The sequence below is a fragment of the Acinonyx jubatus genome, chromosome B1 (genome assembly GCF_027475565.1).
Source record: "Acinonyx jubatus isolate Ajub_Pintada_27869175 chromosome B1, VMU_Ajub_asm_v1.0, whole genome shotgun sequence".
In the NCBI taxonomy this organism is placed as follows: domain Eukaryota; kingdom Metazoa; phylum Chordata; class Mammalia; order Carnivora; family Felidae; genus Acinonyx; species Acinonyx jubatus.
In genome coordinates, this window is record NC_069382.1 from 52094435 (window position 1) to 52113286 (window position 18852).

At 34.5% G+C, this 18852-nt stretch overlaps 1 non-coding gene across 1 annotated transcript; it reads right to left on the minus strand.

The window, feature by feature from the left end:
- Positions 1-16258: 16258 nt before the first annotated feature.
- On the minus strand, positions 16259-16422 carry LOC113603197 (U1 spliceosomal RNA). The gene has a single exon (XR_003424738.1). It is a non-coding gene; the product is annotated as a U1 spliceosomal RNA (small nuclear RNA).
- Between the last annotated feature and the right edge of the window lie 2430 nt (positions 16423-18852).

An 18852-nucleotide genomic window follows, 5' to 3' on the forward strand; every position in this document is an offset into this window, starting at 1 on the left:
CTGTGGATTGCTTTGGGTAGTATAGGCATTTAACAATATTTGTTTTTCCAATCCACGAGCATGAAATATTTTTGCATTTCTTGTGTCATCATCAATTTCATTAATGTTTTATAGTTTTCAGAGTGCAGGTCTTTCATATCTTTGGTTAAGTTCATTCCTAGGTATTTTATTATTTTTAGTGCAATTGTAAATGGGATTGTTTTCTTAATTTCTCTTTCTGCTGCTTCATTATTAGTGTATAGAAATGCAACAGATTTTTGCACATTGATTTTGTATCCTGCAACTTTACTGAATTCATTTATCAATTCTAGTAGTTTTTTGGTAGCATGTTTAGGGTTTTCTATGTATAGTATCATGTCATCTACAAATAGTGAACAAAACTAAAAGACAAATTGTTGAATGAGAGAAGACATTTGCAAATGACAATGGGTTAGCATCCAAAATATATGAAGAATTTATACAACTCAACACCTGAAAAACAAATAAGCCAATTAAAAGATGGGCAGAAAACATGCACAGAAATTTCTATGTAGAAAATCCGGAAAAGTCAACAACAACAAATTGCAGGATATAGGTCAATATACAAAAGTCAACTGCTTTCTTAAATACCAGTAATGAACAAGTGGAACTTGACAGTTAAAACATAATACCATTTATAGGACCACCCTCCAAAATGAAATACTTACATATAGATTTAATTAAGTAGGTGCAATATTTTTTTGAAAAAAACTACAAAACTCTGTTGAACAACATTAAAGAAGAAATAAATAAATGAAGAAATATTCCATGTTAATGGATATGAAGACTCAATATTGTAAAGATATCAGCTCTTCTCAAATTGATTTCTAGATTTAATACGATTCCAAAGAAAATCCCACCAGGTTATTCTGTGAATTTTGACACACTTACCCAAAAGTTTATGTGGAGAGGCAAAAGACTCAGAATAGCTGACACAATATTGAAGCAGAATGATAAAGTTGGAGGACTAACACAGCTCAACTTTAAGATTTACCATAAAGCTATGTGAATCAAGACAGTGTGGTGTTAGACAAATAAGGTCAATAAAACAGAAGAGAGAGCCCAATAATGGATCCACATGAATATACTTAACTGACCTTTGACAAATGGGGCAAATAAATAAGTTAGAGAGATGATATTTTTTCAATAACAGTGCTGGAACAACCGGATATCCAAATGCAAAAAAAAAAAAAAAAGAAAAGAAAAAGAATCTAGACACAGGCATTACACCCTTCCACCAAATTAACCCAAAATCATAGACATAAATAGAAAATGGAAGTGTAAAACAAACAAACAAACAAACACAACAAACCAACTGCTAGAGGCTAACATAGGTGATAATCTAGATGAATTTATGTTTGGGGATGACCTTTTGGATACCAAAGTCACTATCTATGAAAGCAAAAATAAATATGGTGGATTTTTTAAATTAAAGATTTCCAGGAGCGCCTGGGTGGCGCAGTCAGTTAAGCGTCCGACTTCAGCCAGGTCACGATCTCGCGGTCCGGGAGTTCGAGCCCCGCGTCAGGCCCTGGGCTGATGGCTCAGAGCCTGGAGCCTGTTTCCGATTCTGTGTCTCCCTCTCTCTCTGCCCCTCCCCCGCTCATGCTCTGTCTCTCTCTGTCCCAAAAATAAATAAACGTTGAAAAAAAAAATTTTAAATTAAAGATTTCTGTTCTGTGCAAGACCATGTTAAGAGAATAAAAAGACAAGCCCACAGACTGTAACAAAATATTTGCAAGACTTATTTGTTAAAAGGCTATTATCCAAAATATATAAAGACTCAATACTAATAATTCCAAAGAAACAAGCCATTTGAAAATTGGGCTAAAAACGTTAACAGACGCCTCACCAAAGAAGACAAATAGATGACCAATAAGAGTATAAAAAGATGCTCCACATCATAAGTCATTAGGGAAATAGAAATTAAAACAATGACATACCACTACAAACCTATTAGAATTGCCAAATTCTGGAACACAAACAACACCAAATGCTGGTGAAGATTTGGAACAACAAAAACTTCCATTCATTACCGGTGGAAATGCAAAATGGTATAGCCGCTTTGAAAGGCAGTTTGTGGTTTCTTGTAAAACTAAACATACTCTTACCACATGATCCAGCAATCATACCTTTTGGTATCTACCCAAAGGAGTTGAAAGCTTATATTTACATAAAAACCTGCACCCAGATGTTTATGGCAGCTTGACTCACAATGGCGCAAACTTAGAAGTAACCAAGATGTACTTCAGTAGTTGAATGAATAAATAAATTGTGATACATCCAGACAATGGACTATTATTCAGCACTAAAAAGAAATAAGCTATCAAATTATGAAAAGACATGGAGGAAACTTAAATGCAAATTGCTAAGCCAAAGAAGTCAATCTTAAAAGGTTACATATGTATAATTATACTATAAGACATTCAGGAAAACACAAAACTATGGAGACTATAAAAAATACAGTGATTTTTCAGAGTTTGGGGAAGGAGGGCTAAATAGGATTTTTAGGGAAGTGGCACTCTTTTGTATGATACTATAATGGTGGCTGTGTGTCATTATACATTTGTCCAAACCTCGAAAAATGTACAACACCAAGAATAAACCTAATGTAAATTCTGGATTTGGGATGATAATGGGTCAGTGTAAGTTCATCAGGTGTAACTAATGTACCACTCTTGTGAGGAATATCAATTATAGAGACTATGCTTGTGTAGGGGGCAGGGGATATATGGGAAATCTCTGTATCTTTTCCTCAATTTTGTTGTGAATTAAAAACTGTCTAAAAAGTCTATTAAATATTCGTGCTGAATTTTGCATTTTAATTCTTATTTAGAGTAACATTACATATTAAATAAAGAACAACATAAGAAGTTGAGAAAGACAAGAGAAGAATGGAAAAGGCTTTATATTTCAGTATCTTTGGTGGTACTTATTTCTATACCTTTCAAACAAGAGGCCCCACATATTCATTTTACATTGGAACCCGACAATTATATTTCCAGCTCTGGTTTTAGGAGCCATTCCTGGAAACATAACTTTAGGTTTATTTCTCCAGTCTTTATAAAGATTCTTAGAAGTATCTAAAATTCATTAATCAACCCCATTCACTTAAAAATTAATAGAGGGGACTCACTTGTTTTGCCAACTAAGAACTCTCATTACATGCATAAGATAAAATATAATTCTATTATCTATAATATGCACTTTAAATTCTAAGAGCATAGGAGAATTTTGAAAAAAAGATATAAAATATTTTGGTTATTAGTTTCACATAAAATGAAGGGAGCATATTGTAGTTATTAATTAAACTTGGTTTTCATTTCTTCAACATTCATTATGACACCCTGAAATTGATGTAACCTCATATAAGAATTCAAAAGTTTCACAGTTATAATTTTAATATATTAGAACTCTGCCATTAGAAATTTCTTCTGTAAAATGCTTTCATAAAATTGCTTTTTCTAAATCAATTATGTCTCTTTTTCTAATTCTTTCAAATTTCCCTTTATGGAATGCTAATGTTCAACACTGTTCTATTAAAATGTTACCATTATAGCTTTGTAAATGTTTATTATATGCTGCTTTTAATGAAATGATGGCCTTATCTTTGTAGGGTTAGTAGGGACAGTGAAACAAAAATAATTTTTGACTTTGTTCAAACTAGGCATTGTATTTATCTCATATTCTGTTAGTCTATTAAACACACTATTCTCTGCTCTCGTTTGTCCAGAGATGGCTAAAGATTTAGAGGGGAAAAAAAATCCTCCCACATTCTTTTTACAAATCTGACTTCAGATAATTAAATATATTCTCTGCTACATGGAAGAGACTGAAAGTATTTAACAAATCTAATAAATGACAAAAACACAGACTGGTCAGGCATATCTATACTTTGCCATTATAGTTACTTTAAAAGTGTATTTTCTTGTTTCAGTATGGGTTTCAAAATAAATTTTATGGCAAAATGGTTTCTTTTAGATTCTTTTCACTGTGAGCAGCATTCGTGTATATTATACTGATATAACAATAGTATTGAGGCCCTTGTATTTTAAAGAGAGTATTTAAATTGTTTTGATTTGAAATATGTTCTTAAGGAGGAGCCAGTAGAAGAAATAGTATGTTTATAAGTCTAAAACAAGGTAAAAACAATCAAATATGAAAGGAAAGTAGTTACTCCTTTGGATCTTTGTGCTTTTTTCAATTTTTATGAGGTTTTTTTATGAATTAAACATAATTTTTCTTTATCTTTCAAATTTCTGTTTAATTTTGGCCTTTTTTTTTTAATTTTTTTTTTCAACGCTTATTTATTTTTGGGACAGAGAGAGACAGAGCATGAACGGGGGAGGGGCAGAGAGAGAGGGAGACACAGAATCAGAAACAGGCTCCAGGCTCTGAGCCATCAGCCCAGAGCCCGACGTGGGGCTCGAACTCACGGACCGCGAGATCGTGACCTGGCTGAAGTCGGACGCTTAACGCACTGCGCCACCCAGGCGCCCTTAATTTTGGCCTTTTTAAGTTGATCTGTATTTAAACTTTTTAAGTAGTCAAGGAATGAATCATTGCTTTTATGCATAGAAAGATTTTGAGTATATGGTCCATATTAATTATATGTAGTAAATTATTTTTTAATGTCATGAAGATATTTTTTTTTCCAACGTTTTTTATTTATTTTTGGGACAGAGAGAGACAGAGCATGAATGGGGAAGGGGCAGAGAGAGAGGGAGACACAGAATCGGAAACAGGCTCCAGGCTCCGAGCCATCAGCCCAGAGCCTGACGCCGGGCTCGAACTCACGGACCGCGAGATCGTGACCTGGCTGAAGTCGGACGCTTAACCCACTGCACCACCCAGGCGCCCCATCATGCAGATATTTGTAATAATTCTTTTAAAATCATTTATCAATTCACTTATATTTATAGTCACTTTTCTAGCATTTATAATTTGGGGCTCTTTATGTTATATAAACAAATTATTTGGATGTAAAAGATGATTTAAGCTATGAAAGTACATACCAAAAATTTCTAGAATGCCCTAGAAAAATTGCAGTGGCTTAAACATTAAAAAAATACAAATTGAGACAAAAGGATTACATAACATTTAAATGAAATATACAAGGTATACCTTGGAAAATATCAATTAAATTGCTTTTCTATCTGTTTAAAATGCATAAAATAGTCCTTGCACTACATGATAAGCTAGTACAAGCAGACAATGACTGCAGGGTTTTACTTTCTGCCAGAAGGAAGGGCATTCACATGTATTTCTCCTATTGCCTTCTTTGTTGAATTGTTTGAGTGCAAAGGGCGTAAACAATTTGACTTAGTCTAATTTTAGGGTTAACATTATTTACCAGATTGGGAAGGTCATTTTGGTGCTAGTATGTAATTAATGTAAGAAGCAATTGGTAGAGTACTAAGGACAAAAACAAAAGACAGAGTGGTTCCTTGTTTTAAAACATAGAATTTTTTTAAAAAAATGCTTATTTATTTACAGAGAGAACATAATGGGGAGGGGCAGACAGAAAGAGGAAGAGAGGGAATCCTAAGCAGTCTCCATGCTGAGTTTGGAGTCCGACGTGGGGTTCAGTCTCACGAACCGTGAGATCATCACGAACGGTGAGATCATGATCTGAGCCAAAATCAAAAGTCCCACAGTTAACCACCTAGGCGCTCCTAAAACATAGTATTTTTTTATGTATGGTTGCTGAACTTTTACACTTTTAAATTACTATCATTTATAGAAGTTGAATTTTCTATGCCTTCTCTTGTGTTCTTGACATTACAGATCTCTCCCTGCTAGTTAACTGGCTTTTTATTTTATTTTATTTTTTTTCAACGTTTATTTATTTTTGGGGCAGAGAGAGACAGAGCATGAACGGGGGAGGGGCAGAGAGAGAGGGAGACACAGAATGGAAACAGGCTCCAGGCTCTGAGCCATCAGCCCAGAGCCTGACACGGGGCTCGAACTCCCGGACCGCGAGATCGTGACCTGGCTGAAGTCGGCCGCTTAACCGACTGCGCCACCCAGGCGCCCCTTAACTGGCTTTTTAAATATTACACTTCAATGATTATTGATTTGGGGACAGGTAACCAGTTTGTGAGAGCTTTGCCTATCAGTGTAGTAAACACCTATGTAGAACTTGGGATTTCAATGTTGAGTTATTTGAAATCAGGTGTGGGTCTCAGGCCCACATGCCAAGGTAGGACTCAAAACATGTTTGTTGAATCAAATTTATTTTCAGAAATGTATAGTGTTTAAAACATAACTTTATATAATTATACATGTTAAATATCCATGATGATAGTACATTTTACACAACAAATATAGAATGCTTTTCGAACTTGTAACAATCCTCTGTGTTGTTTTTAGTCTTAAAATTGATCCAGTATCTACCATCTTTTCCAGGCTTTCCAAGTATGCAATCAGAATAAAGTCATAAGTTTACAAAGATATAGCAATTATACACATAGTTATAAAAATACAAAAAGTTCAAGGTACTTTTGTGAAAGCTATTTAAAAATATGTTGATATACTTCTAAACCAGATTTTTTTGTGTTAGGTCAGTACGTTAACTTATTCTAAAAGTAACCTCCAATATTTGTTTCAAAATAGTACAATAATGTTTGTTCTTCGTTGCCCAGCTGTAGAACTTGGGCTTTTTTTAAAAGATGCATTTGGATTGAGACAATGTGTTCAATGTTACAATATGTTCCAATTCTTCAACTTATTTTCTCAGGTAACAGATGAGCTATTCTTTAGAAATATGTTATGATATTGTGAGGAAGCAGTGCACTATGACTGGAGGAAAGATTTTAGAGGTAAGTTATAACATAAGGTAGACATTGTGATTTTGAGATATGTGATTAGAGATGTGAAGGAATACCAATTTGTTTATTTAAAAAATGTTATTTTATTTTAAAAAGAATGTTTATTTTTGAGATTGAGAGGTGAGTGGGAGAGAGGCAGAGAGAGAGAGAGAGAGAGAGAGACAGACAGACAGACAGAGGATCTGAAGTGGGCTCCACACTGACAGTGACGTGCCTGATGTGGGGCTTGAACTCAGGAACCATGGATCATGACCTGAGGCGAAGTCAGACATTCAACCGGCACAGAGAATCTTATACATTATGGCTATCTGCCTTACCTTTGTATTAACTATGATTATGAAGAATAGAGAAATTACAGTAAACTATGATGAAAGGAGTAATGGCATATATTTTAAATTCTTTTATTGAACTGGAGACACGTGGAGTTATTCTGAGATCATACAGTGTTCTCAGGGGAAATTCTAAATATTACATATATGTAGCAAGAATTATAAAGGCTTCTGCATGCATTCTTCAGTTTCTCCAAAGAAAGAGAAAATCTACTTGAGCAATGATTTCAATGCTAATGAATTATAATCTCAGTTTGTTAAACTAATATATATTTGTCCTTTACCACCTACCTTAACTCAGGTATGTGTACAGCATGCATGAATAGAGAGGTCATTTTTATCAATTCAAATCAACCATCTGAACTCTCAATATGTTGCAGAAAAGCAAATAAACAAAAACAAACAAACAAACAAAAACTAAGTGCACATTTTTCAAATTAGGAGTATAAACTAGATTTTAAGAGCTTAGAACATAAAGTCATACTCCCAGGAATAGGAACCCAGTTCTGCTATTGAAGGGCTGTGGTACCTAGAAAAATTACCACACCCCTCCAAGCCTTGTATATCTCATTTATAAAACGGATTTTGTTTGTTGTGAGGACTCAGTGGGATAATCTGTATAAAGCCCTTAGCATGAAGCCTGGTTCAGATCAAGAAATTCACTAAATGTTAATGGCCAGTCAACCAAATGAGTTGCAAATATTTTGAAAAAATAGTAATTGGTCTAATGTCTATTTTTTTTAGACTTAAAAAAATTTTTAACATTTATTTATTATTGAGAGACAGCAAGAGACAGAGCATGAACATGGGAAGGGCAGAGAGAGGAGGAGACACAGAAACCAAAGCAGGCTCCAGCTCTGAGCTGTTAGCACAGAGCTCGACGTGAGGCTTGAACTCATGGACCATGAGATCATGACCTGAGCTGAAGTCAGATGCTTAACCAACTGAGCCACCCAGGTTCTCCTAATGTCTAATTTTTTTAGATATGTATTTAAAATGTTTTATTTTGATTTACAAATCTTTTTATTTCAAATTGATGCAGTTGATAAGCAGAGACACTCTTATAGAAACCTTAATAGGATAAATGTGAGTGATAGCACCAGTCTAGAGTAAGGCACTTTGAAAAAACTGACTGTTTGAGGTTTTAGAATATCAGAACTTATGATTATAATTTTCAGCTGAAATACCATTACTTAATGTATTTATAAACCATTGTGATAGAAATAATTGGAAATAAATGTAATTTAAGAGTATAATATATTCTGTTTTTATGCAGATAGATTCTGAAAATTTTAGACTAACTAAAGTATACTGTATTAACAACATTTCACACCATTCCAAATTTTAGGAACAGTAAGGAGTACGAGTGGAAGAAAAATTATACATATGGATTATCATCTTTCTCAATTTTAGTTTTGGGTGATATCTGAAAGAGTCAAATGAATTTGAGAGACCCTTGGAGAAATGCCATAAATTAATATGGATACTTAAAAGATTTTGTGCTGACTCAAATTTTTTTTAATCCTTCATATATTCAAAGATGTGCTTCTATCCAGTAACAGTTTTGCTAATTCAATACTTTTCCCAGAAAGATTGAGATTTTTGAATGTCCTGTACGTTGACATCCTTGATGCACTAAATATTTTGGCCTGTTCAGTTGGTTTAGTCACAGTTACTATTCTTCTGTGCTTTAATGATTCAAACACTAATTCCCTAAAATCATTTAACTATTTTTTAATAATGATAGCAGTACGTTGCTCCTGATAAGCTAAATTGATATAGGTCTACTGGTTTGGGTTTGAATATTTTTTATTTTTAAAATAGATGTTTAAATAATAAGGCAAAATAAGCACATGGTAAAAATGACAAGTGTATTCAGAAAAACTAAGTCACCTTTCCTCTGTAGATTTTCAACTACTTTCCTATAGAGGTAACTATTATTAGCATCTATGTATATTACTATGAATATAGAGTATACATTAATATATGAAATATTAATATATAGTAATATATTATGTATAAAAATAAAAAATATATATTATAAATATATAAATATGTAAAGTATATAACTATATATATTTACCTAAGTCTATAAATACTATCTTTTTCACATAAATAAAGTAATAAAATTTAAGCTTTTAACACAGTCCCTTGCATATATTAAGCATTTAATAGACTATGGTTGAATTGATTTTTCATAATCTTGCCTGATTTTTCCCACGAAAGACATTGGATATATATTTATTAACTTCCATTTTTGAAATAGCATAAGTGGTATGTCATTTGAGACATTAGAGCATAGGTAAATATGGTTTATTAAGGAAAGAAAATAATGACAAATAATTTCACTATCTTTATTTATTTCAAGAGTTTCTTGAAAATAACATCTTGCTTGGGCCATTTTTCCTAAAGCCATCTCAGTTATGTATGCCCCTCGACTGGCAGCAAACCACAGCTGACAGATCTTTAATGCAAACATTATCCATTACAGAGCAGAGCTTAAATGGAAAATGTGTAATTGGTTTTCCAGCAGACCGAGATCATTAATGTGAAACACACTCGAATAAGCATTGCTGGAAAGGTTTCATGCTATTGGATATTGATCAGAGGCAAAGGATCACTGCAGTTGGTAGAATGAGTGTGAAGGAAGGTGGAAAATAGCTAAAGTTGCTTAAGCATGCTAAACAATTAGCTTTAAAAATTAAAAAATAAATAAAGATGGCCTCCCTCTCAGCCATAATTTTGCCTAACTTGTCTTTGTGCTTTTTGGTTAAACAAGAAAAAGGAGATACTTATTTTTATGGCCTAGATATTTTACATCTCAGTGTAAAATAAATATATGGCTAAAGCAACATAAACACAGTGCTTCTTTTAATTTTATTCCCTAGAGACTATTGTCCATGAGAATGAGGGCTACGACCATGTAAATTCTATGGAATTTGAAAGGTTGAGTCATTTCAATAGTATTGTATTTGGGGTTTATAATTTGACAGTCATGTACTAATTCGGATGTATTATTTTTGAAATAGACTTATATCATTAAATACATTTAATAGAATTAATGAAAACTACAGCTATATATAGATTTCATATTTTTATAATGTTTTACCAAGAGCTCACATATAATTAATGATTATGATATAGATGCAGAGGGTGTCTAATACCATTTACACTTTGCACTTTATTTATTTATTTATTTATTTATTTATTTATTTACATTTTGCACTTTAGATTTAGGAAACTTGGTATGCAGAAAGACTAAGAGAAAGTTCATGTTAGAGCAAACCTTCTCATTTCTGTGACCTTAGAAATATACATTTCCAAAAAGGAAAAATAATCGTTTCTCATTTTTAAGGAAAAGCAATTTTTTTTTATGGGATAGCATGTCAATTCACAATGGAATTACAACCAATTAAGGAAGAAAGTTTCTTCCTGGTAATGATGATAATTCTATGCTTTAATTCTGAAAAACTTTCCTGCCTATGTATCTCTTTCACACATATTTTCTTATTCCATTTACATTACACCTGGTGTCTTAAAATGTGAATGACATAAGTTGAAAAGAAACTGGGGCACACAATCTAGAAATGACTTCACTCAATTTAGCTCAAAAGAAATAATATTTTATTTACTCCTTCACCAAGTTAACGTAGAATACTCTGTACTTACAAACTGGATTAAATTTGCAAAAAAATTTAAAATCAAAATTAAATTTATATGACACTGAGGTATTAAATTTGTTTGCAAATTCTTTGACCCTCCTCTACCCATACAGAAGTGGAGTCATGTTCCCTGTCCCTGGAATTAGAATTGGCTATTGACTCACTACTAATGAATAGAATACTATTAAACAACAGAGCTTCTAGGAATCATAAGGCCACTGTCTCATAAACCCAAGAGATTAGTGGGTATTGCTTTTGTCTAATGCAATAGATTATAAATTGATTTATTAAAAAAGTCAATTCCTTGTTTAAGGAATATATACCAGCTTGTACTGAGAGAAACAATTTAAATAGATAATTAGATCCCTAAACTCCAAGGTCAGAGACAGGCTGGAAAATCTATAGTATTGAAAATATGGTCTATGTTTTACGGAAAAGAAAGAATGACTCAGAAAGGGGAACCAAGACCCTGAAAGAGAGAGACAGGAGCCATGGTGAACAACTTCTGGAAATTACTTTTAAACTTTAGTTAAAGAACTGGCAATATGCCTGATGGATTTCGGAATCACTATGGACTAGTGATTGTTGTGCACCTATCTTTTATTTTTATTTTTATTTTTTTTTCCATTTTGAATCACTGTATGTTTATTGTGGAATGAAGAGAAATCTCTTTAGTTAATAGGTTTTCAGATAAAGAAGAACCATACTCTCGCTGGCATATTCAAGAAAAATACTTGAAGTACATATTTACATAATTTGGATCTTAGAACTCAAGCTGAAATCTGATACTGAATAGACAAGTTTTTAAGGGGTCTTAAAAGGGAATTAATGAATTTTGCTTATGGAAGAAATATAAATAACATGTGGCCAGACAGAGGATTTGAGTGGCTTTAAACATGCCCACAAATTCTTTGAGATTCCTCCCTTTAAAGAGTGATACCATATTTTCATCCTCTTGAACCCATGCGAATTTTATTAATTCATATTGAATGAACAGATTACCACAGAAGTGATTCTGCGTCATTTGAATCTACGTCAGAAAAGACAGTGGTCTTTCTTCTGGCTCTCTTGTTCTTTGGGGTTGCTTACTCTTAGAACTTAACCATCCATCATGTCATGAGTAAATCAAGCAAAGGCACAAAAAGGCCTCGTATAAGTGCTCTAGTCGGAGGCCCAGTGAAGCTGTTAACAACAGACAGAATCGACTACTAGGTATGTGAGTGGCTGAATCTTTAGTTACTTTCATCTTTGGTCCACTGCAGCTCATACCATATGGAGCATAGAAAAACTGTCCTTACGAAGTCCTGCCCAAAATTGCAGATTTGTGAGCAAAATGTATCGGATAGTTGTTTTAAGAGACTCAGTTCTGGGATGATTTTCAACGCAGCAATAGATAACTGGAACATATGATACCTAAAATTGTTGAGTGAGGACAGGATGAGATCATTTACTCAATAAATATGTATTGAGTAGCAACCATGGAAGTAGTCTCAGAATTTAGCCTGAAAATAATGTACAGTCTACGTGATTTAAAACAATCCCTTAAATGTTTTGTATTTTCTCATTTCAGATTTTCTGAGACCACTATGGTAAAAACTCTTCATAATCAATGTCCAATTATTTTTTTAATGCAAAAGTGTATAAGAAACGAGTCGTCACAATAAAATGTGGTTCACTATATGAGAAGAGTACTTAGAATGCCAGACCCGGAAATTCAGCTCCAAATTGCTGTACATGCGTCCACGTACATCGATTGTAGAGTTCAGTGATCATATATGTGCATATATTCTCCAGAAAACTCTGGGAACATGGCTGAAAAGCACCTGTAACTCACTGAGAACAGAGGTATTTCAGAAAATCTGCGAGAAGCTGAGTAACTCTGGATTTTTCAAATGTGCTTCCCATTGTGCACTTTAAGTCAGAGAGACTTAATGTACACTATTAATTCAGAGATACAGAATGTAGCTTAGGAAGCAGCTGTGCGTAGTTAAGTCTCCATGTTACCACATCCCAATGCTTAGTTTTACGTTAAGAGTTGTGAGGCGACAGTAATTAAAACATCAATGGAGATAGGCTGACGTACAGATCCCTGTGGCTTCTGACAGGCACCTCTCATAATTACTTTCCCCTCCAATATTAAATGCAGCTGATAAGAGAAAGAAAAGTAAGAGTTTCAGAGGTATAGGGAGGATTTCACTGGAGGAGATGTCTAGCCTTGACTCATTGCCCTTGGTACATGCCCTAGTACTATAAAAACCACCGCCAGTAGGAGGTTAGTCAGGAATGCTATCCCAAAGAAAACTGCTCCCACAGGATCACTATAAAGCATGTGTATTTGTCGACTTTCCTCATAATGCCCATCATTCATTTTCCTCTCCCAGAACCAGTTCCCTTGTAAATGACTCACTTCTTTTCAAAAGTTGCACATTTGTGTAGAGTTAAGCATATTAGGATATACTGGGTCACAGTCTTTCTTAATACAATAGCATTATTTCCTCTGAAGGTTGGTGCATTAAATGGAGCATAAATTCTGTATTCACCATAGCCCCTGTCATGTGGAATTGTTTATTTTTCCATTAAGATTTACTGTTTTATGCCTCATGTTTTATACTACTCTGCTATTAGCTGAATACATGTTTAGGAGTGTTATATCATCTTTGAAAATGTGTCTCTATTGTTATATACTATCTGTCTGTGTTTATCCCTGATAATCTTCTCTGTTTTGAAGTCTAATTTACCTGCAATAAATACAGCTATTCCAGCTGTTTTTGGTTAGTGTTTGAATGATATATATTTCTTTAGCCATTGCTTTTAATTTATAAAGGTATTTACATTTAAAACGAGGCTTCATGTAAATATAAATGGGTTGTTTATTGCTTTTTAAAATCAGATCTGACAATTTCTGTATCTTAACTGTTTAGACCATTAACATTAAAAGTTATTATTGATATAGTTGGATTAGAAGTGTATCTTCTTGCTTGTTTTCTATTTGTTGTAGTTTTTAAATATCTTTTTTTCTTTCTCTATCCTTTTCCTTGTTTTAATTGAGAATTTTCCATTATGTCCTTTTATCTCAATTGACTTAATAATATTTATAACTTTTAACTTTTTTAGTAGTTGCCTTAGGGTTTAAAATAGAGATTTTAAATAATCTGAGTCCACCTTCAAATACTATTATACTTCTTTAACTGTAGTGTAAAGATATTATCCTACTTATTCCCAATTTCTCCCTCGTATCCCTTGTACCATTGTTGTCAGACATTCAGTTGACAGCCAATACTTTGTTATTACCATTGCTTGACATGGTTTATTGTTTAGAGCAATTAACAACAAGAAATTAAAAAAGGAGACTTTTACTTTATTAATTCCATTTCTGATTTTTATTATATTCCATGTTTCTGCTATACCATCTTTCTTCTAGCTGGAGAATTTCCTTTAATGTTTCTTATAGAGTAACTCTATAGGCAATAATTTCCCTCAATTATTGTTTGCTTGAGCAGCACTTTGTTTTTCTCATTTTTGAAGGATATTTTTGCTGAGTGTGAAATTCTGAGTTAATAAGATTTTATCTTCTTTTTTAACAGTTTAAAGAGGTCACTTCACTGCCTTATTGCTTATAGAGTCTTCAATGAAAAGAATGCTGTAATTTTTATTCTCTTGTCTTTGCAAGTATACCACCACCACCCTCTGCCAGATACCTTCAAGATTTTTTCTTCATCTTTTGCATTTCTGCAGCTCAAACATGCTGCTTCTAGGTGTGGGCTTTTGTTTGTTTACCTCTGTTATTTATCCTATTTGAGTTCTCTAAGGTTCTTGGATTGGCTTGCAGGATAGTGCTTCCTTGTTCTGCCTCTACAGATTAAGCCTTTTTTTTTTTTTATGTTTACTTATTTTTGAGAGAGAAAGGTGGGGAGGGCAGGGGCAGAGAGAGGGAGACACAGAATCCAAAGCAGGCTCCAAACTCTGAGCTGCCAGCTGAGAGGCATCAGCACAGAGCCTGACATGGGGCCCAAACCCATGAACAGGGAGATTGTGACCTGAGCCTGAGTCGGATACTTAACCGACTAAGCCATCCAGGAGCCCCCAGGGTAAGCATTTTAATTTATAAGGGAAATAGGGGAAAAGGATGTTAGCAAATCCCTGCAGTTGCTGTTTTCTTACCCAAGTCAGCACGTCAGGGGTGTTCTCTCCTACGCTCCCCCAAGAAAGCCTGGTGGGTTTCCTAAAGGTGACACCTGAAAAAGGACGGAGACTGCAAATATGAGTGGTCTATAGACTTCTCACTTCCATGCTAGCCCACGCTCAGCCTTCAGCAATGCATTACATTTTATAATTTCATCTTCCTACTGTCTTCTCTGGCGTCTAGTGGCACATTCCCCATGAAAACTAGTGTGTGGGTTCTGTTTTAAACTGCAGGCCCCCGACTTCTCTATGCCTCCATTTCAGGTTGGTTGTTTGCTTTATGACCTCATTTCTCTGAAGAATTGAAGCAAGTTTGTTAACTTGGAACATATCCAGCATTTTTCTCATCAGGTGGAGGATGACATCCATCCAGCTCTCTACATTTTTGAGCTGAAGTTAAAAGTCCAAAGATAAATGTTTTAATACATATTTATTTATTTATTTGTGAATCAAATAAGTTGATAAACAAAATGCTAACCCGGTTTGGAAAATAAAAATTCAAGAGTACAAAACAGTCATCCCATTGAATCTAAGGCCCTCTAGATGTGCGTCTTTGGGCTGTGACTGGAGCTTGCCAAATCTGCAATTCTGTGAATTGAGTATTATAATGGCAGTTTATCAGGGGTGTACCCCATCATAGAACAAAAAGAGAAAAGTAGACTGGGTCCTCTGAGGTGGAAACTTGGAAAATAATGGAGGAGAGTGAAGAACGTAGTCATTAGGGTCAAGCTGAGAAGCAAGAGTTACTTGAAGATGGGACACAGATAGCAGTTGGCATTGACAAAAGATTCAAGAAACTAATCGATATAACAGAGAATCCTGAAGAACAGAATTTATTTCAAGACAGAAGTTTTATGTAGATTTTATCCACTTCTTTTCCCTTACCATTTCATGGGTTTGGTTTTTTTTGCCCTATAGAAGGTTTTAGTTGAATCAGTGACATTTTTGTTTTAGTTGTGATACAGGACTCAACTTCTGTTGACAGTGCTTCCTATTGGCTTTCTAAGGTGGTTAAACATAAAACAGCAGAATTTCCAAAATCTTTTTTATGTGCAAACCACTGTATTTTGATATTGAATGATATTGAATTGATTTCCTGAAATATTTTTAGATAGAAGTCTTTCAGCTTTTAACAGTATTGTCATAGATTATAGATTGAGAAGAAAAAGAAAAAAAAATCACATGGGTCAACCCCCTTTTTTTTTTAACATTTGTTTATTTATTTATTTATTTTTAATAGGGGAAAGCGCGAACGCAGTCCCCCACTACCACAAATTATGCAGTCGAGTTTCCCACATTTGGGGAAATCGCAGGGGTCAGCACATCCGGAGTGCAATGGATAAGCCTTGTCCCGGGAAAACCACCTTCGTGATCATGGTATCTCCCCTGCCAGGTAAGTATGTTTATTTATTTTCAAGAGAGAGCACAGGGGAGGAGCAGAGAGAGAGGGAGACACGGAATCTGAAGCAGGCTCCAGGTTCTGAGCTATCAACACAGAGCCTGATTGGGGCTTAAACCCACGAACTGTGGGAGGATGACCTGAGCCCATGACCTAAGCTGAAATTGGACACTCAACCAACTGAGCCACCTAGGAGCCCCTAAGATGGGTCAATTCTACCATGTCTTGGTCATAATGCTTCTTGGGCCAGTTTATGTTCTACTGAAGAGGCTTAATAATTCCCCTTGCCAAGCTTTCATTTTCTGAGGTGTTGATTATCTACAAAGATAGGGGTTAAAAAATCAAACAGAGTAAAATCATAATAAGTTGAAATCATGTGTGCTCAGTGAAGGAGTGTGTTAAATGGTAATATGTAAAGTCTACCTTAATGATTAAGTTAACTAATCTTGCCACTGTTACAAAAGTAAAACCTCAACCTATTTACTTATTTAGCCTGCAGAAGGTCATGCCTTACTATTCTGCCTTAGTGATACATTTGGGATATCCACGGAAGTAAAGCATCAGTCACTCTGCAGTAGAGAAAGATTTCAAAGAAAAATTTTATTAGTATCAAGTAATATTACTTAGGGGAAAAAAGTGTGTTCAAACAATTTCCAGCAACTCTAAAATCCTATGCTAGAAGTTTCTTTTCTGTTGGAATCATAGAACTTTAATATACCAGTGGGCAGGGGCGCCTGGGTGGCTCAGTCGGTTGAGCATCCGACTTCAGCTCAGGTCACGATCTCACCGTTTGTGAGTTCGAGCCCCGCGTCGGGCTCTGGGCTGATGGCTCAGAGCCTGGAGCCTGCTTCTGATCTGTGTCTCCCTCTCTCTCTGCCCCTCCCCCATTCATGCGCTGTCTCTCTCTGTCTCAAAAATAAATAAACATTAAAAAAAAAATAATATACCAGTGGGCATTGTCTAGTTGTAAGTATAAGATATATTAAGCAATAATATAAGCAGTTATATGTTTCATGGGCAAAATGCATTTTCAATCATTATAGATTATTGGCTATTCAAGGGCACATTGCATATGTGGAAATAAACCCTTTGATATGTTTTCAAAAAAATCTTGTTTCTCTTTTTTCCTTCCTCATAATCCAGATTAATTAATTACCTAAAAATAATGTATCTCAAATAAAGGTAGAGAAACAAAGGTGCATGAATTACTTCTCCTACAATATATTGGTGGTACATATTGAGATACTGGTTATTGAGAAGTAAAGGATTTTTTCTGATTCAAATTTTATTGTGATTGAAGATTTTACCTAAGAAGTTCTTCTGACTTAAATCTGAAGATAATTGGTGATTTTTTGCTTTAGATCTCAAACTGTAGCAGTATTAGCAAATATCTGATCATCTGTTGCCAGCTGTATTCTAGAGGGTAGAATTCTCATAAGGGAGGATCTTTGACTCCTCTCTGTGTTGATAGTTAGCAGCACTCTAGAAGAGATTGTGGACTAGGATTCTGGAAAGGATACAATTTGAAGCATCTCAGAAGAGTCCTCACTATCTTGGAATGTCACTTAGGCTGCTGTGGATAAGGGCCACATGGTCTGACAAAAATAATCTCAGAGATGGAGTGAGATCTGGTTTATTTTCCGAAATGGGGTCACTTTTGAGGTCTACACCCAAAAATGATATAAGCAAGGAACATTAAATGGAGCGTAAGGCTTGCTACCCCAGAACAATGAACTGTGGGATATGGGTGGCGAAAGAAAATATTGACAAAACAATCTTGAACAAACACAAAAAAGTTAAGTCAGAAAACATAGAAAATATTTGGAAATTTTAATTTTACACAATAGTTGCTTGAACTTGTATATTTTTATTGCTTTCTAGGGTGATTAAAATGAACAGAAAGTGTATATACACATAATTTATATTTATATTTGTTACGATGTTGATACCTCAACTAAAATCAATTTATAAGTTTACCATTTGTAGAAACTTAGAACAAGCCATTTATTTATTTTTAATATTAAAATTTTTTTTTAATATTTATTTATTTTTGAGAGAGACAGAGAGAGACAGAGCATGAGCAGGAGAGGGGCAGAGAGAGAGGGAGACACAGAATCTGAAGCGGGCTCCAGGCTCTGAGGTGTCAGCACAGAGCCCGACGTGGCGCTTGAACTCACAAAGTGTGAGATCATGATCTGAACCCAAGTCGGATGTTCAACCAACTGAGCCACCCAGGCATCCCTATTTTTAATCTTTTAACATAATAACCGCTAACAAAGGAGATTGAAAAATAAATAATCTATCTGAAGTATCTGTATGTTTACACCCAAATAATTATTATAAACCAGATTTTTGAAAATAATTTTACCAATGCAGTGCATATATTAGAGAGTCAGAATAATACTGTTTTATCTGTTAATGCATTAATGTTT